The 20,029-nt window shown below is 35.5% G+C and overlaps 1 long non-coding RNA gene across 2 annotated transcripts in view; it reads right to left on the reverse strand.

Annotated features, from left to right (window-relative positions):
• The window catches only part of LOC138414055 (uncharacterized), a 394,942-nt gene extending 375,632 nt beyond the window's left edge, over positions 1-19,310 (reverse strand). The window contains exon 1 of one of the 2 annotated variants that reach the window (XR_011246440.1): positions 19,264-19,310. This is a non-coding gene — a long non-coding RNA (uncharacterized lncRNA). The remainder of the gene's footprint in view (positions 1-19,263) is intronic. The other variant, XR_011246441.1, reaches the window with a different exon arrangement.
• Between the last annotated feature and the right edge of the window lie 719 nt (positions 19,311-20,029).

Genomic DNA, 20,029 nt, shown 5'->3' on the forward strand with positions numbered 1-20,029 from the left:
CATTTTGAAGTCCTCTATCATATCTGAAGAAGTCAAAGACTTGATGTTGCAGCTTGTCATCTAGAATTATAAAATGGTACTGTGATTTTCTTTATCCAATCCTCTATTTTCAGATGGTGAATCTGAGACCTCATAGGGTTAAATGATGTGTTCATGTCCCTACTTAGTGGCAGCTCACATTCTTAGCTGGGCAATGGAACCCTGACAGACCAGTCTTTATTTGTGGCTATTCTCATTTTGCCGCAAATAATTTCTTTTTTTGGCTAAACATATATTTTAGCCACCCATTGTTTACACAAAATTGTCAGTAACAAAAAGTAAGTTCATAGATAGAAAGTTTTACAGGTAATTGCAGAACTTAAGAGCTGAACCTTTTCAAAAATTTTATTTTTGAAACACCATATTTTAATGACCTTTACTTACATTTACTTGGAGCAGAAAAGATTTGTTAAGAAAATTTAAATTTCCAGCAGGAAATGCAAAAGCAAATTTTAGTAATTCAGCAATACCACATGAATGTAGAAGACACAATTTAGAAGGCTAAAATAGTCTTCCTTTTAAAAAAAATATATTTTAAAATTATTTTAAAAATATATTGTTCATCTTCCAAAACAGAAATCATCCTTTTTATTAATGCGCACACAAAATCTAAACTTGGGGGAAGGGATGCATCCCCTAAGACCTAAGCTTTCTATAAACAGCAAGTTGTTCTTGTAAAAACTCAACCTATCAAATGGCCAGAGCCATCACTGGCAGAAGCAGAATCTTATCACTGAAACTCAAATTACTTGCCAACATTTCTGAGGTTACTGGAGTGAAACCATCTCGACAAAAGCATATTTTTCATTAGGTTTGTGCTCTTGGATGCTTTGTCTATTATATAGGAACTTCCTTAAGAGATACAAGAAATTATATGAGGTCTATCTGATAAATGCACACAGAATAACCAACTTCTTAGGGTTGGAAATAAGTTCTTTTAAACGAGAAGCTACATTTTAAAAAAATCTCCAAATGCAGTAATTATAATCATTTCTTTCCTTTTGTAGTAGTAGAAAATGTAGATTCAAATATATTTAATTTTAATTCAAAATCAACTGCTTTTGAGATAGGAAAAAAAAATAATCACAAAACATGAAGGGCATTAAAATACCAGTACTTCACTAACATTTCAAAAGGTGTTTTATTCTTGTAAGACAACATATCTTTTAAAGGAGTGACTTTCTATTTCTTTTCCCCCTGAGAAAACCTCAGAGAGCAGAGAATTAAACAAAGGTAGGCTTTAGAGGCATCAAATTAGAATATAAAATAAGCATGTCTAATTCACATATAACAATGCCTTTTGAAAAAAAAACAGTCCCCAATCCACAGGACCAAATATCTGTAAATGAAGTTTTCATCATAGTCACTGTGTAAACACTAAACCATTATTTGAAAAATTAGATCATCACTAAAAGAATCTGAATTTTGCAAAATTGTTCCACCCAAGTGTAAAAGTTTATAGTGATTAAGCAAATTATTATTCTATTACTTTTTTTATAAAAAGAAACAAGTACTTAACCTTAAAAAAAGTTCAAAAACTATGAGAAAAATCATGCAAATATATTCACAATTCTTCAACAGATGATTCCATTGTTAAATACAACGTATTTGTTGAAAAATTCTACTTCAAAATAGTGTTTTACTGCTTAATTGTGACTATTGAATCAATAAATAACAATACATGGAAGTGAAAATGTGAAAATTATAATAAGGAGTATTTATAATTTAAAATGATAATTTATGTCTAAATAAAAAATTATATTTCATCTAAATATAACATTTCTCCTATGGTGGTAGATATTTCCATTTTAGTAAGATAATTAAATTCTTCTTAAAACAAATAATTATTATAAAATTTTCCATCTAGAAACTTTAGTTTCTCTTTGTTTCTTGAAAATGTGTTTTTTAATGAGTAAGATTAATTGCTAAATTCTACTTTTGGTAGCTACCTAAACAATTATTTCAAATGCCTCATATAATTTAAAAAAAATTTATTCAATTAAAATTTGTGAATAATCTACTAATTAGATCCTATCTCCCTAATCATGATTATGCTCTTTACATGATAGAGGAAAATAATTTTTTACAACTAAACAAATATAAACTTTTACTCTATTCATATCCCAAAAAAAGGCATTGTAAAGTTTACATTTGAATTGGATACCTTTAATTGTGATTTTAAAAACAGAAAAATAAGGACTTTGTCTATAAGAAAAAAATTCATTATTAATTAAGCCTGGTTAATTAACCAACTAAAATCTGGTTATATTTTCACTTATTCCTTATACAATTTATAGACCACTAAGAAGTATAAAATGGTTCATATCTGAAAATATTAATATTATAAAGCTAATAAACTTATAAGTTCCTCTAAAAGACAGGTATTACAATAACTTATTGTAGCATAAGATATTCTTGGAAACCCAAACCCTAAAATAAATATTCTCTAAATATTTATTCTGGATGTTTAAATTCATTTTTATAATTTTCTTGGAGAAGAAAATTTTATTTGAAAGTATTTTATAGAGGAAAATATTTCAGCCAGTTTTGATAGCACATCACATGATTAAACATGTTCACAATAATGAATGTAAATAAATGTAGGTTCTCTAAACATCTTTTGTGCCCTGATAAATATTTATCCTTGCCTTTTGTGATGAAGTCTATTGTCTACAGTTTCACCAAGGCAGAAGGTGGGGAGGGACACCTCCAAAGAGTTCGAAAGACCACGGGTGTGGAATGGGTGTTTCTATACAAAAAACATTTAATTAAGATCATTTCTGATTTTGAATCTCCCTCTGTGCTGATGAAAAGCCGAGCTATACGGAAGAAGAAGGGCTCCCGCTGGCTGTAAACAGGGTAGAACAAATACGCTGCTGCTCCAAAACAAGGAAACATGGGCCCCCCTGCTGGCTAGCAATGGGAGGAAGTTATCTCCCACAGACTTCAGAGATAAATCCAAGAAAGGGATATACATATGAGAAACATAGGCACTTGGAGAAGGAAGAGGAAATGGAGCTAAACTATTCATCATGGTTTATTTCCACTGGTGTCTCATGATGCCGTCAGATTTCTGAGCACAAAATGGCTGGGACTTTATATTTCAGAAATCATGGCTGTAATATTTCTAAAGGGGCAGGGAGGTTAACCCCTAATACTCTACTGTATTAGCAGCAGAATGACGTATCAATAGGCTGTTTTGTGCATCAAACGATGAATATTGTCTCATTACTACTTCACGTTGATGAAACACTCCTTTTTTCCATTGAATCTCCAGCAATAAAACATCATAATAAAGCACTTTATAAAATGGAGATCTTTAATAAAGAAAATAGAATGGAATCCACGTGTTCCCTAAAATGTTAAACATTTGAAAGAAAAAGGTTGGCAGCCCAGTTTGTAGTTTTGAACCACGCTGGTTTCATGGAAATTAGAGTGGTGACGTTAGGGAAAACTTGATTCATCCCTCCTTTGACAGCTTCTTTGTAAAGTTGTAGAAAGTGAACTTGAAAAACCTGATACATTATGAACCTATCCCACAATATTTGGTTCCATAAGGCTTTTATATATAATCTCCAAATTTCTAACTCCATGCTCATAGCGTTTACCAAATATATATATATAATTACAAATCGTGTTTGACTCATTAGGTCTTCTGACTCATCTCTATTAAAATTTATTTAAAAATAAAATTAAAAATAAATAAATACCAATATTCCAGTTTAGTATAATTACATTAAATAACCCTCCATCAGCTGAAATTTGCATATTGAAAAAACTTCCTTCCTGTTTCTTAAGAAACTGTCCATTAGCACAGGGGTCCCCAACCCCCAGGCCGGGGACCGGTAGCGGTCTGCGGCCTGTCAGGAACCCGGCCGCACAGCAGGAGGTGAGCGGCTGGCTGCTGAGCGAAGCTTCATCTGCCGCTCCCCATCACTCGCATTACTGCCTGAAACATCCCCCCCTTCGCTCGCATTACCACCTGAACCATCCCCACCATCCCTCGTCCATGGAAAAATTGTCTTCCATGAAACTGGTCCCTGGTGCCAAAAAGGTTGGGGACCACTGCATTAGCAGGTTGTTCTTGTTTCTTCATGTTGTTGGTTGAAAGATTGGGATTTCAAGCAAAATTAAATCTTACTAAGGAACAATAACATTATAACCTGTGATATTACAGTGATACCCTGGTGACAATGGTTTGTTTTATTTTATTACTTAGTAGAATATAATTTTCTAGTGAAACTCTAAAGATGGGCAGAAGGCTGGAGTAATTTTTATGTTGAAAATTATCAAAAGGAAAATATAGAAAACAAAGAGATAGTAGTAGTTATAAATTTACACTTTTAAACCTAAAATGTATGCTTATCATAAATTGGCTGTTTATTTGATTATAAAATGAGTAGCAGTTATGAAAAAAGACCATAGAATGTAAAGTAGAAAAACACTGTATAGGATTCCTATCAATGAACTATGTGGAGAAGCAATTATTCTGTAGAGATAAAATAAACCCCCGTCTCCTTTTCACTAACTGTGGGTGTATAGTGACACAGTCCAGGCCTTCTGATTCTCAGGTTCTCTGAGAAGGAGCAACAATAATATTCTACCTGCTTTGCAATACAGGCTTATATTGAGAAGAAAAGATTTCCTGTCATTCAGGATCATAAATAAGTTATCCCTAAAATTATCTCATCCAGTAGAAAATGATTGTGATACTCACTGGAACTTGGTTACAAATGCTCCAATTTTCCTCCTTCATGGGCACTTAGTAGGAATATACTTTCTCATCCCTTTGAATTAGCTATGCCTGTATGACTGTGTCAGCCAATGAAATGTGAGCAGATGGGAAGCTTCAGAGTTAGCATGCCATTCACCAGAGTCCCTCTCTCTGCTCTATCAGTCAAGGTGGTCCCTCCATCAGCCTGGACTTCAACTAACTTTAACATGAACAAGACTCTCTGTTCTATAGTATAAGTAAAAAGTAAACCCTTATTGAGATAGACCAATAAAATATGGGATAGCTTATTACTGCAGCATAACCTAGAATATTCTGACTCACAAAATATATAAATTCCCAAAGGTCAAAATTATAAAAGTTATACCCAAAGGACTAAAAGTAAATAACTTTGTCTTTTTGACACAAACTGTGATGGCATTTTCAAATCAATTACAGTCCATTTTTAATTCCTACATTTCTAATCACCAATATCAGCTCTTTAGTTTTTTCTGTTATCCACTCATTTTCATAACAGGAAATTAAATTAAATGGTAAATTAACTGCACAAATACTGTCACACAGACAAAAATGGTGACACTATCAAAACTGTTGCCTTGAAGCAAAACCACAGTAAAACTGTATGAAATTTTCATGTATAAACTGATGTTTAAAGGAGTGAATTTGACATAAAAAAGAAAAGCTGGGGATATCAACATTAAAGTCTATGTTAAAAAGACAGAAATGTTAGTCATTGATCATATACCATTAATAAGAAAGTGTTTTATAAACTGTGACATATCATATAAAATTGAAATTTCCCAACAAATAGATCCTTTAACCCTTAACACAATAAAAGCTGTGCCTTAAATTCCATACATTAAACTGATCAATCTGTCAATTTTTGTCAGTCTTTGTTCAAAATGGACCATAACTTACCATGAAGATGGGGTTTTATGATGTGTCTGAGTTCAGATGTATTCCTAAAGTACTGTGGCATAGCTACATTCTGCTTAAGTCTACTTGGAGAGTACAGTTGACCCTTGAACAACACGGATTTGAACTGCATGGGCCCACTGATACATGGTTTTTCATACTGAAAAATTTCTACAGCACTATATCATCCTGAGGCTGGTTGAATCCTTGGATGCAGAACCACAGATATGAAGGGTAGAATATGGGACCTGAGCATCCTTAGATTTTGGTATCCCTGGTGGGTCCTGGAACCCATCCTCTGTAACAAATGTACTTCCTTTATTGGAGTCCCTCTGGCATAATCTGTACACCTCTAGTCCTTTCAATGAGTGAAGCTTCATTACTTGTAAATGAATGAATGAATGAATACAAAGAAGAAATGTATTCAATTCACCAATGATAACAGCCATTTTTGAGAATTTACCATATACAAAGTAGCTGATGAGTGCTAGGGCAGAGGTTCTCAATGCTGGAGTGACATTAAAATCATCTGGGAAGATTTAATAAACACCAGCTCCTGAGCCCCGCCTAAAACCAATTAAATCAGGATCTTTGCAACTAGACCTGATTATTCTTCCTCCCCCACCGAGTAGGGGGATTTGTGGTCATATAGTAACATTATATTTTACTTTTTAAAATACCATACATATTTAAAGTATACAATTAGATAAGTTTTGACATAGGTAGATGCACATAAAATATCACGACAATCAACTTTTATTATCTATCCATGGATATTTTAAAAATATTCTCAGTTGTTTCTGAAGAGCAGCCAAAGTTGAACAACACGGTTCCAGATAGAGAGAAAGACAGATAAGAATGATACCTCTCTAGTAGCATAATATCATTCTTAGGGGACTAGCAAATAGGTAATTCTAAACACAAGGGAGACTAAAATAAGTCTAAATACAGAAACAAGCATTGTATTGTGAAAAAACCATAGGAATGAGAAAAACATCTTCACATTAGAGTTAGCCACAATCAACTATAATCTGATGAATGACAAATTTCTATTATAGCTAAAATCATTTATGTTTTATAACATCTTACATGACAAAATCATCATATTCATCATCTGAAATAACTTTTACTCTGAAACAAAACTATAAAATTTGTCTTTCAAAAACTCTCAATAAAAATAGCTTACTCTCCTCTGAATCACATAAAAATAACAGTATTTCAAAATAATATTTAAAATATATTGCAATGAAAATAAATCAATGTTAATATTTGCTGTTATGATAACTAACAACTCATTTACAAAAAAGTACCTGTTAGATGCTATTTCAGAATTTTATTTAAAAATTCAAAAAAGCCTACATCAAAAAAAAGCCTACATCAAACAAAATTTCATTTTATTTTTAATACTGAGATATTTATTTTAATTCTTCTGTACTCAGTCTGATTTGACCCAGTTCACTTTTTATAATTAATCTGAAGTTATTGTGAAAGATTTTGTCATGCTTATCTGTATATATTTATCACTATTGTTATGGTTCATCTATCACTGACTAGCTTCATGAACTTGATACTTCACTGAACTTTTCTGGTACCATATTTATATAACATGGCATTAGGTTACATGCTCTCAAGAAAACTATCAGATATATAAAACTATGATTTTATTTTATTTTATATTTTTTAACAACTTTATTGGAGTATAATTGCTTTACAATGGTGTGTTAGTTTCTGCTTTATAACAAAGTGAATCAGTTATACATATACATATGTTCCCATATCTATCCCTCTTGGGTCTCCCTCCCTCCACTCTCCCTATCCCACCCCACTAGGTGGTCACAAAGAACCAAGCTGATCTCCCTGTGCTATGCGGCTGCTTCCCACTAGCTATTTATTTTATGTTTGGTAGTGTATATATGTCCATGCTACTCTCTTACTTTGTCACAGCTTACCCTTCCCCCTCCCCATATCCTCAAGTCCATTCTCTAGTAGGTCTGTGTCTTTATTCCTGTCTTAATCCTAGGTTCTTCATGACCATTTTTTTTCTTAGATTCCATATATATGTGTTAGCATATAGTATTTATTTTTCTCTTTCTGACTTACTTCACTCCGTTATGACAGACTCTAGGTGCATCCACCTCACTACAAATAACTCAATTTCGTTTCCTTTTATGGCGGAGTAATATTCCATTGTATATATGTGCCACATTTTCTATATCCATTCATCTGTTGATGAACACTTAGGTTGCTTCCACGTCCTGGCTATTGTAAATAGAGCTGCAATGAATATTGTGGTACATGACTCTTTTTGAATTATGGTTTGCTCAAGGTATATGCCCAGTAGTGGAATCGCTGGGTTGTATGGTAGGTCTATTTTTAGATTTTTAAGGAACCTCCATACAGTTCTCCATAGTGGCTGTATCAATTTACATTCCCACCAACAGTGCAAGAAGGTTCCCTTTTCTCCACACCTTCTCCAGCATTTACTGTTTGTAGATTTTTTGATGATGGCCATTCTGACCGGTGTGAGATGATTTCTCATTATAGTTTTGATTTGCATTTCTCTAATGATTAATGATGTTGAGCATTCTTTCATGGGTTTGTTGGAAATCTGTACGTCTTCTTTGGAGAAATGTCTATTTAGGTCCTCTGCCCATTTTTGGATTGGGTTGTTTGTTTTTTCGATATTGAGCTGCATGACCTGCTTGTAAATTTTGGAGATTAATCCTTTGTCAGTTGCTTCATTTACAAATATTTTCCCCCATTCTGAGGGTTGTCTTTTGGTCTTGTTTATGGTTTCCTTTGCTGCGCAAAAGCTTTTAAGTTTCATTAGGTCCCATTTGTTTATTTTTGTTTTTATTTACATTTCTCTAGGAGGTGGGTCAAAAAGGATCTTGCTGTGATTTATGTCATAGAGTGCTCTGCCTATGTTTTCCTCTAAGAGTTTGATAGTGTCTGGCCTTACATTTAGGTCTTTAATCCATTTTAAATTTATTTTTGTGTATGCTGTTATGGAGTGTTCTAATTTCATACTTTTACATGTACCTGTCCAGTTTTCCCAGCACCACTTACTGAAGAGGCTGTCTTTTCTCCACTGTATATTCTTGCCACCGTTATCAAAGATAAGGTGACCATATGTGCGTGGGCTTATCTCTGGGCTTTCTATCCTGTTCCATTGATCTATATTTCTGTTTTTCTGTCAGTACCATACTGTCTTCATTACTGTAGCTTTGTAGTATAGTCTGAATTCAGGAAGCCTAATTCCTCCAGCTCCGTTCTTCTTTCTCAAGCTTGCTTTGGCTATTCGGGGTCCTTTGTGTTTCCACACAAATTGTAAGTTTTTGTGTTCTAGTTCTGTGAAAAATGCCAGTGGTAGTTTGATAAGGATTGCATTGAATCTGTAGAGTGCTTTGGGTAGTAGAGTCATTTTCACAATATTGATTGTTCCTATCCAAGAACATGGTATATCTCTCCCTGTATTTGTATCATCTTTCATTTCTTTCATCAGTGTCTTATAATTTTCTACACACAGGTCTTTTGTCTCGTTAGGTTGGTTTATTCCTAGATATTTTATTCTTTTTGTTGCAATGGTAAATGGGAGTGTTATCTTAATTTCACTTTCAGATTTTTCATCATTAGTGTATAGGAATGCTAGAGATTTCTGATTAATTTTGTATCCTGCTACTTTACCAAATTCATTGACTAGCTCTAGTAGTTTTCTGGTACCATCCTTAGGATTCTCTATGTATAGTATCATGTCATCTGCAAACAGTGACAGCTTTACTTCTTCTTTTCCGATTTGGATTCCTTTTACTTCTCTGATTGCTGTGGCTAAAACGTCCAAAACTATGTTGAATACTAGTGGTGAGAGTAGGCAACCTTGTGTTCTTCCTGATCTTAGTGGAAATAGTTTCAGTTTTTCACCATTGAGGACGATGTTGGCTATGGGTTTGTCACACACGGCCTTTATTATGTTGAGGAAAATTCCCTCTATGTCTACTTTCTGCAAGGTTTTTATAATAAATGGGTGTTGAATTTTGTCGAAAGCTGTCTCTGCGTCGATTGAGACGATCATATCCTTTTTCTCCTTAAATTTGTTAATATGGTGTATCACATTGATTGATTTGTGTATACTGAAGAATCCTTGCATTCCTGGGATAAACCCCACTTGATCATGGTGTATGATCCTTTTAATGTGCTGTTGGCTTCTGTTTGCTAGTGTTTTGTTGAGGATTTTTGGATCTATGTTCATCAGTGATACTGGCCTGTAGTTTTCTTTTTTTGTGACCTCTTTGCCTGGTTTTGGTATCAGGGTGATGGTGGCCTCGTAGAATGAGTTTGGGAGTTTTCCTCCCCTGCTATATTTTGGAAGGGTTTGAGAAGGATCGGTGTTAGCTGTTCTCTAAATGTTTGATACAATTCACCTGTGAAGCCATCTGGTCCTGGGGTTTTGTTTGTTGGAAGATTTTTAATCACAGTTTCAATTTCAGTGCTTGTGATTAGTCTGTTCATATTTTCTATTTCTTCCTGATTCAGTCTCGGAAGGTTGTGCATTTCTAAGAATTTGTCCATTTCTTCCAGGTCTTCCATTTTATTGGCATAGAGTTGCTTGCAGTAATCTCTCATGATACTTTGTATTTCTGCAGTGTCAGTTGTTACTTCTCCTTTTTCATTTCTAATTCTATTGATTTGAGTCTTCTCCCTTTTTTTCTTGATGAGTCTGGCTAACTGTTTATCAATTTTGTTTATCTTCTCAAAGAACCAGCTTTTAGTTTTATTGATTTTTGCTGTTGTTTCCTTCATTTCTTTTTCATTTATTTATGAACTCATCTTTATGATTTCTTTCCTTCTGCTAACTTTGGGGTATTTTTGTTCTTCCTTCTCTAATTGCTTTAGGTGTAAGGTTAGGTTGTTTATTTGAGATGTTTCTTGTTTCTTAAGGTAGGATTGTATTGCTATAAACTTCCCTCTTAGAACTGCTTTTGCTGTATCCCATAGGTTTTGAGTCATCGTGTTTTCCATTGTCATTTGATTCTAGGTATTTTTTGATTTTCTCTTTGATTTCTTCATTGACTTCTTGGTTATTAAGTAGTGTATTGTTTAGTCTCCAGGTGTTTGTATTTTTTTACAGTTTTTTTCCTGTGATTGATATCTAGTCCTTTGGCATTGTGGTCAGAAAAGATACTAGATACGATTTCAGTTTTCTTAAATTTACCAAAGCTTGATTTGTGACCCAAGATATGATCTATCCTGGAGAAAGTTCCATGAGCACTTGAGAAGAAGGTGTATTCTGTTGTTTTGGGGTGGAATGTCCTATAAATATCAATTAAGTCCATCTTGTTTAATGTATCATTTAAATCTTGTGCTTCCTTATTTATTTTCATTTTGGATGATCCGTCTATTGGTGAAAGTGGGGTGTTAAAGTCCCCTACTATAATTGTGTTACTGTTGATTTCCCCGTTTATGGCTGTTAATATTTGCCTTATGTATTGAGGTGTTCCTATGTTGGGTGCATAAATATTTACAATTGTTTTATCTTCTTCTTGGATTGATCCCTTGATCATTATGTAGTGTCCTTCTTTGTCTCTTATAATAGACTTTATTTTAAAGTCTATTTTGTCTGATATGAGAATTGCTACTACAGCTTTCTTTTGGTTTCTATTTGCATGGAATATCTTTTTCCGTCCCCTCACTTTCAGTCTGTATGTGTCCCTAGGTCTGAAGTGGGTCTCTTGTAGACAGCATATATATAGGTCTTGTTTTTGTATCCATTCAGCCAGTCTCTGTCTTTTGGTTCGAGCATTTAATCCATTTACATTTAAGGTAGTTATCGATATGTATGTTCCTATTACCATTATCTTAATTGTTTTGGGTTTGTTATTGTAGGTCTTTTCCTTCTCTTGTTATTCCTGCCTAGAGAAGTTCCTTTAGCATTTGTTGTAAAGCTAGTTTGGTGGTGCTGAATTCTCTTAGCTTTTGCTTGCCTGTAAAACTTTTAATTTCTCCATCAAATCTGAATGAGATCCTTGCTGGGTAGAGTAATCTAGTTGTAGGTTTTTCTCCTTCATCACTTTGAATATGTCCTACCACTCCCTTCTGGCTTGCAGAGTTTCTGCTGAAAGATCAGTTGTTAACCTTATGGGGATTCCCTTGTGTGTTATTTGTTGCTTTTCCCTTGCTGCTTTTAACATTTTTTCTTTGTATTTAATTTTTGGTAGTTTGATTAATATGTGTCTGGACATGTTTCTCCTTGGATTTATCCTATATGGGACTCTCTGTGCTTCCTGGACTCGATTAACTATTTCCTTTCCCTTATTAGGGAAGTTTTCAACTATAATCTCTTCAAATATTTTCTCAGCCCCTTTCTTTATCTCTTCTTCTTCTGGGACCCCTATAGTTCAAATGTTGGTGTGTTTAATGTTGTCCCAGAGGTCTCTGAGTGTCCTAAATTATTTTCATTCTTTTTTCTTTATTCTTCTCTGCAGTAGTTATTTCCACTCTTTTATCTTCCAGGTCACTTATCCGTTCTTCTGCCTCAGTTATTCTGCTATTGATCCCTTCTAGAGAATTTTTAATTTCATTTATTGTGTTGTTCATCATTGTTTGGTTGCTCTTTAGTTCTTCTATGTCCTTGTGAAACGTTTCTTGTGTCTTCTCTCTTCTGTTTCCAAGATTTTGGATCATTTTTACTATCATTATTCTGAATTCTTTTTCAGGTAGACTGCCTATTTCCTCTTCATTTGTTAGGTCTGGTGCGTTTTGGCTTTGCTCCTTCAACTGTTGTGTGTTTTTCTGTCTTCTCATTCTGCTTAACTTACTGTGTTTGGGGTCTCCTTTTCGCAGGCTTCAGGTTCGAAGTTCCTGTTGTTTTCGGTGTCTGTCCCCAGTGGCTAAGGTTGGTTCAGTGGGTTGTGTAGGCTTCCTGGTGGAGGGGACTAGTGCCTGTGTTCTGGTGGATGAGGCTGGATCTTGTCTTTCTGGTGGGCAGGTCCACTTCTGGTGGTGTGTTTTGGGATGTCTGTGGCCTTGTTATGATTTTAGGCAGCCTCTCTGCTGATGGATGTGGTTGTGTTCCTGTCTTGCTAGTTGTTTGGCCTAGGGTTTCCAGCACTGTAGCATGCTGGTCATTGAGTGGAGCTGGGTCTTGGTGTTGAGATGGAGATCTCTGGGAGATTTTCTCCAGTTGATATTACATGGAGCTGGGAGGTCTCTTGTGAACCAGTGTCCTGAACTTGGCTCTCCCACCTCAGAGGCCCAGCCCTGATGCCTGGCTGGAGCACCAAGAGCGTTTCATACACACGGCTCAGAATAAAAGGGAGAAAAAATACAAAGAAAGAAAGAAAGAAGATAAAATAAAATATAGTAAAATAAAATTATTAAAATAAAAAATAATTATTAAGAAAGAAATTTTAAAATGTAAAAAAAAAAAGAAACGGACAGACAGAACCCAGGACAAATGGTAAAAGCAAAGCTATACAGACAAAATCACACACAGAAGCATAAAAATACTCACAAAAAGAGAAAAATGGAAAAAAAAAATATATCTTTGCTCCCAAAGTCCAACTCCTCAATTTGGGATGATTCGTTGTCTATTAAGGTATTCCACAGATGCAGGGTACATCAAGTTGATTGCTGAGATTTAAATCACTGCTCCTGAAGCTGCTGGGAGAGATTTCCCTTTCTCTTCTTTGTTTGCACAGCTCCTGGGTTTCAGCTTTGGATTTGGTCCCACCTCTGAGTGTAGGTCACCTGAGGGAGTCTGTTCTTCGCTTAGATAGGATGGGGTTAAAGGAGCAGCTGATTCGGGGGCTCTGGCTCTCTCTCAGGCCGGGGGAGGAAGGGGTACGGATGCGGGGTGAGCCTGCGTTGGCAGAGGCTGGCGTGACATTGCACCAGCCTGAGGTGCGCCGTGTGTTCTCCCGGGGAAGTTGTCCCTGGATCACGGGACCCTGGCAGTGGCGGGCTGCACAGGCTCCTGGGAGGGGAGGTGTGGAGAGTGACCCGTGCTTGCACACAGGCTTTTTGGTGGCGGCAGCAGCAGCCTTAGCGTCCCATGCCCGTCTCTGGGGTCCGCGCTGATAGCCGTGGCTCACGCCTGCCTGTCTTTGGAGCCCCTTTAGGTGGTGCTCTGAATCCCCTCTCCTGGCGCACCTCGAAATAATGGTCTCTTGCCTCTTTGGCAGGTCCAGACTTTTTCCCGGACTCCCTCCCGGCTAGCTGTGGCGCACTAACCCCCTGCAGGCTGTGTTCACGCTGCCAACCCCAGTCCTCTCCCTGCACTCTGACCGAAGCCCGAGCCTCAGCTCCCAGCCCCTGCCCGCCCCAGCGGGTGAGCAGACAAGCCTCTCGGGCTGGTGAGTGCTGGTCGGCACCAATCCTCTGTGTGGGAATCTCTCTGCTTTGCCCTCCGCACCCCTGTTGCTGCGCTCTCCGCCGCGGCTCCGAAGCTTCCCACTGCCACCCACAGTCTCCACCCGCGAAGGGGCTTCCTAGTGTGTGGAAACCTTTCCTCCTTCACAGCTCCCTCCCACTGGTGCAGGTCCCGTCCCTATTCTTTTGTCTTTGTTTTTTTTTCTTTTGCCCTACCCAGGTACGGGGAGTTTCTTGTCTTTTGGGAGGTCTGAGGTCTTCTGCCAGCGTTCAGTAGGTGTTCTGTAGGAGCTGTTCCACGTGTAGATGTATTTCTGATGTATTTGTGGGGAGGAAGGTGATCTCTGAGTCTTACTCTTCCGTCATCTTGAAGCTCCTCCAAAAGTATGCTTTCATATACAGAAGCCCAACCTTCCACAGTCAGAACTCAGTCTAAATTTGGAAAGCTAGAACCATTTTAAGCTATTAGCTGTCTCATCATATTTGTCAACCTTGATCACTAGAGCCCCTTTTTAGAAGAAAAAAGTGTTTGCAGACCTTTAGTTCGGACCTCAATTTTTTTTCAAAGTTTAAATATAAAACTAAATATAAATTCCTAGGGCTTATAAGTCTCATGAAACTATAAAGTCAAGAGAAATGTGTAAAATAAAACAAAGCTACAAAGAAAAATTCATTTTCTCCCCTGCTGACAGAGGTAGAAAGCTGAAGATTTTCTTCCCAAGCTATAGGAAAAGAATGTCTTGATAGTAACTAAGTCAGTTGAGAATAGTGTTTTCTTCAACAGTGGTTGATAAATCAGTGCAACCATAGCAATCAATTTAGTTTCCTTCATTATTGAAATAGTCAAAACAATCTAGCAAGTGTTCAAAGACTGTGTCATTGACAATGTGTGTGAAATATACTACATATGACACTATTAAGAGTTAACAAACCTTGACACTTGGAAAGAAGTGACTAAGACTAAGCAGTTAAAATTTATCAAGGATAATTACAGAGCCTTAACATTTGGTTCAAAATTTTCAACTAAACAAAAATATCATAAGAAAAACCTAGCTTGGCTGCTTTTCATATGATGAAGACAAGCAGAACAAAAACAACTACTTGATTCAAGTTGTGTGAAATAACTGCTAAATTCATTCAGTCTTGATGTCAATCTCTCCATCTCAAATTTTCCATGATATCCTCATGACTTTCCTATTTCTAGCCAGCTCAGCCTTACTCTTTGAGTTTAAGAATCAAATATCCAATTACATTCTTCAAAACAAAGGACACTGACAATTACATAATCATAAATACTTCAATATGAATATCAGGAAAAATCATAATAATATAGACTTGGAGGTGAATTATTTGGTGGTCTATGTATACAACTATTTTGAATCAAATCAGGATAATCTACTTGCATCATATAATAGTTACAATTCATCATGTCTCTTAAACTTTTACTCAGGATTCAAACTATGGTTTACTTTAGTTTCCACAGATTTGGAAGTAGTCAATCTCAGAGTATTAAACAGCTGTAGCTATAATACTGAATAAATCTCTGATACTTCAAGCCTCAATTTAACATCCAGAAAACACAGCCCAGACTAGATCATTTCTAAATCACATATATGGTTCCCATTCCTATGGTATTCCCCGAATATGAAACTTCAAAGGCCCCCATAAGTTACCTAATTAAACAATATCTCTTCAGTCTGACCCACCCAGGAGATCACAAGCTCCTGCTTATTATAAACCTGAGTCTTCTCAAAATAATGATCAGCAAACACCATTTGAATACCCTCTACGTGTCAGAAAATGGTCTAAATATGAAGAAACCACAATACACAGTAATCAAATGTGATTAAATTCATTGGAGTGGGGAGAGGGGATGGCAAATAAATTGAGAAGAAATGAACTGGGTACCAAGTTGTGAAGAAAAGCAAATGGCAAGCTGAGGAGTTTGGGCTTTTTCCTCTAAGCAATGCAAAGTCATAAAAATTTTTGAATGGGTGACTATCTCATTAATTCCATACAAATTTCAGGAAGAACCTTGATGGCACTGTGGCTGGTGGACAAGAGAAGGAGGAATACAGAAATAGTTAGGAGGTTGTAGAAAAAATCAAGGAGCAGATTTTGTGGTTCTAAAACTAAGGTAATAGATACAAAGATAAAGAGAAGTTTGGGACAAATGTAAAGATGTGATCAATAGGATTTTGATGAAAGTCAGTTAGGGATAGGACAAAGACTTTAGCATAAAATAATAATTCAATAAAGATTATATATTAAGAGCCTAGGAGGTTATAATCAACAAGGACATGAACTGTAGGAGGTGCAGTTTAGAAAGACAGAGCTTATTGAAGTTTTGGGTATCTTTGGGTTATCAAATTAAAAATATACTATGCCAACTGGAGATACTGAACCTTGGCGAGTTCAAGCAGAAGATTAAGATCTCTTGAGTGTAGGGGTTAAATATTCTAGCTGTCTGGAAGACAGCATTTTCTACTTCTTAGCATAGTTCCTAATGCATAGCTGATTTTCACTAAATGTTTGATGGATGGCTGGATAAACACTGAATATCAAATTCTGGCAGAAATTTATCTTGGCTTTTACAAGCTATAGTAAAAATGTTAAAAAGAAAAGGGAAGGGCAATAAGAGAACTCACCAGACAAAGCCATTATACTAGACATTTAACAGGTTATTGTCATAGAGAGTCAAAAAGTACTGAGAAGAAAATCTAATAGAGTAAATTTTCTGGATGAAGGAAAAGTGGAATACAGAGGGAATAGCCTTGGGAAAGAGCAAGGATATTAAACATTTCCTTTTTTGACAAGACAGTATTTCTAAAAGTCAGATTCCTAAAAGATCCTAATGCTGGATCTAAATAGATCTTTAATTCTTATCTCTGGCCCTAGTGTTACCCCCATTGTAGTTAATCTTTCCCATTCCTGAAAGACTCACCTTCCTAAATAAGTGTGAATCATATAATTCACCAGCTTATGTTTGGTAGCTTTGTGCATAGAGTGTAAATCCAATGAATCACTTGGGCTTTCTAAGAATTTGCACAAACTAGCCCCATCTCTGTCCAGTAGAATTTGCACAAACTAGCCCCATCTCTGACCAGAATATTGAAATTTGAGCAATAGGATTACTTGTGTTAAATTGACAGAACTCTATTTGACTTAGTATATGACATGGATTACATATTGTTTTAAAACATTCTCCAAACATTTAAAAAAGTTGATTATATTAAAACCTTATTATAAACAATCCAGGATACACTTAGAAAAATTTTGATAGAAATAATTCTCAGAATTTAAAAAATGGAATGAGAAATAGATTAGGTAAGCAGCAGAATTAACAAATTAGAATAGAGAAAATATATCCACAGAGAATATTGTAAAGATTCTAATGTAAATGTAACTTCCTTAACAGCACCAAAAAGAAGAAAAGCAATAAAAAAATACTATAGACCATCCTCACTTTTGAGCATTCTTTCAAATTCCCTCTTCAATTAAAAAAATATTGAACTAAAGTATGTAAGAAAAGAATAAGCTTCCAGCTATTCAAGGATAACATAAAATTAGCAAGTCACCTGATGAAGAAAGGAAAACCAAATCACCCTCTCAACAGATTCAAAAAATATTTGTATATCTCAAGATTTATAGAGCATCAACAGAAATTTCTGATGATCTAATTTAGTTCATTAAGAATAAGATAACTTCTTAACATGAAAAGGAATAAAACTTAGTCAACATCATACTTTAATACCATCATGAGAGTCATTCCCAATAAAACTAGGAAGAAGTTACTCACCGTTATTTAACATTGAACTAAAAGCTGTAGTCAAGACAATAAGTGGTGAACTTGAAATTTAAAAGTGTGTGAGACATTAAAAAGGAAAAGATAAACTGTCTAAATCATTTCTATTTTCAGATAATATGATTTTCAGCCTGAAACCACAAAGAACCAACTGAAAAATAATCACAACTAATAAAGAGCTAAATGAAGTATCAGGATACAGAAAAAAAATGTACAAATTTATATCATCTACCTGACTTTGCAGAAGAAAACAATTAAAATATTATGGATAATTTTGCAACATCTGGGCACTGTTCTAAGCACTTTATCTGTATTAACTTATTTAATCCTCAAGACAAACTTATCAACTAGGTATGGATTATTAGCTCCATTTTTTCCTATAAGGAAAGGAAGGCCCAGAGAGAGTAAGAATTTGCCCAAAGTCATGCAGAGAGAGCGCAAGTGATTCAAAACCAGGTTGCAGAATCATTTGGGGGCAAATGGGGTTAACCTAAATTTTACATTGTTATCCCTCTCACTTTTCAAATTCCTGCAAAAAAATGTGTGTTCACATACTGAAAACATTCACGGTTTATACGAAGGGTTACTGGTTATACTTAGGTGGTATGAATATGGTTGTTTTGTTCTTATTTAAATTTATCTTCATTTAATATCTGTCCATTGTAAATATAACATGGGTAATGAGAAAATATAATAAATGCAATTTTAAAGCACTTTCCTTGTGTCATGAGGTCAGAGGTAAAATTATCTGCATTTTGGACATCTCCCTTATATTCAATAGTGTGGAAGGACTAAGAGCCCATCTGGCTGACACGATGATGACCACAAACTTTAGAAGCAAGTTTCAAGGATGACAGTCCTTAGTTCCTGACAAGTGCTTATAAACAAGAAGAATAATGACTTCATTTCTCCAATCTCAAAACTTGAGGAAATAAACTCTTAATGAAGATGACTCCAGAGTAAGTTTAGACCAGTTTACTCAGATGTCAAAATGAATGAGGTACAGAATTTATGCATCTATTTAAGCCCATCAATTATATTTTATAATTTTAATATAAGAACATAAACATAATTATCTGGAAAGAGAATTTTATATGTATATATTTCTATATTCAATCCTACCTATCTGTATTTGCTTGTAGCAGATCTATTAATTTCCAGACACTACTTTACACCAGATTTTAGAGGAGAGTTATAAATAGTTCCCAAGTTTACATGCCATATATTTGCATTCCAATATGATAATTTAAAAAGAAAAGCAAGTTCTTTCACAATTCTCCTTTTAAAAAAATAAACTTAAAATATGAGTGAAGAATAGTAATTCATATTTCTCATTTCAATACTCAGAAAATTATATTAATTACAGATGAAAAAATATGGTGATATAATAAATAGTTCTACTTACCATTTGGATAGATACTTCGAATTATCCCAGTAAAATTCCTAAAGATCTGAAAATGAGAGCGATTGAGGAGGATCAGTAACACATACTCTATACATCATTTTATAATATATTAATTCCATATGATATTTGAGTATACCTGTTCTAAATTTCCACAAGGATGCAGCCAGATGGGATTTTCATTTAATATGAATATTGTCTAAACTCAGGAAGTATCATGCCCTTTTATTTATTCACACACCACCTTTCATGCACCTTAGTGCACTGCTCCAGGCTGCCTGGAGAAATAATTCATTCTGACTCTGAGTCTATATTTCACTTAAAGTCAAGAGACTGCACCACTCTGTTCTTATTTTTCAATGCAAACTTTCTGTGGGGTAAAATTGCATTGTGGTGTTTTAGTGTGATAGGACAAAATCTATATTATGAAATTTTTACATCCATGAGCTAATTGATAAGTTTGGCAATTATATAACCTGCGGAAAAATATTTAAGGTAGGGATTACAAGGTATTCAGATATATACTATAATTGTTAGGTACTTTCATAAAACCAGGAGACCACTCATCAATCAAAAAAAAAAAAAAAAAAAAAAATCTTGGGGCTTCCCTGGTGGCGCAGTGGTTGACAGTCCGCCTGCCGATGCAGGGGACATGGGTTCGTGCTCCGGTCCGGGGGGATCCCACATGCCGCGGAGCGGCTGGGCCCGTGAGCCATGGCCGCTGGGCCTGCGTGTCCGGAGCCTGTGCTCCGCAGCGGGAGGGGCCACG

The sequence above is a fragment of the Delphinus delphis genome, chromosome 4 (genome assembly GCF_949987515.2).
Source record: "Delphinus delphis chromosome 4, mDelDel1.2, whole genome shotgun sequence".
Classification (NCBI taxonomy): domain Eukaryota; kingdom Metazoa; phylum Chordata; class Mammalia; order Artiodactyla; family Delphinidae; genus Delphinus; species Delphinus delphis.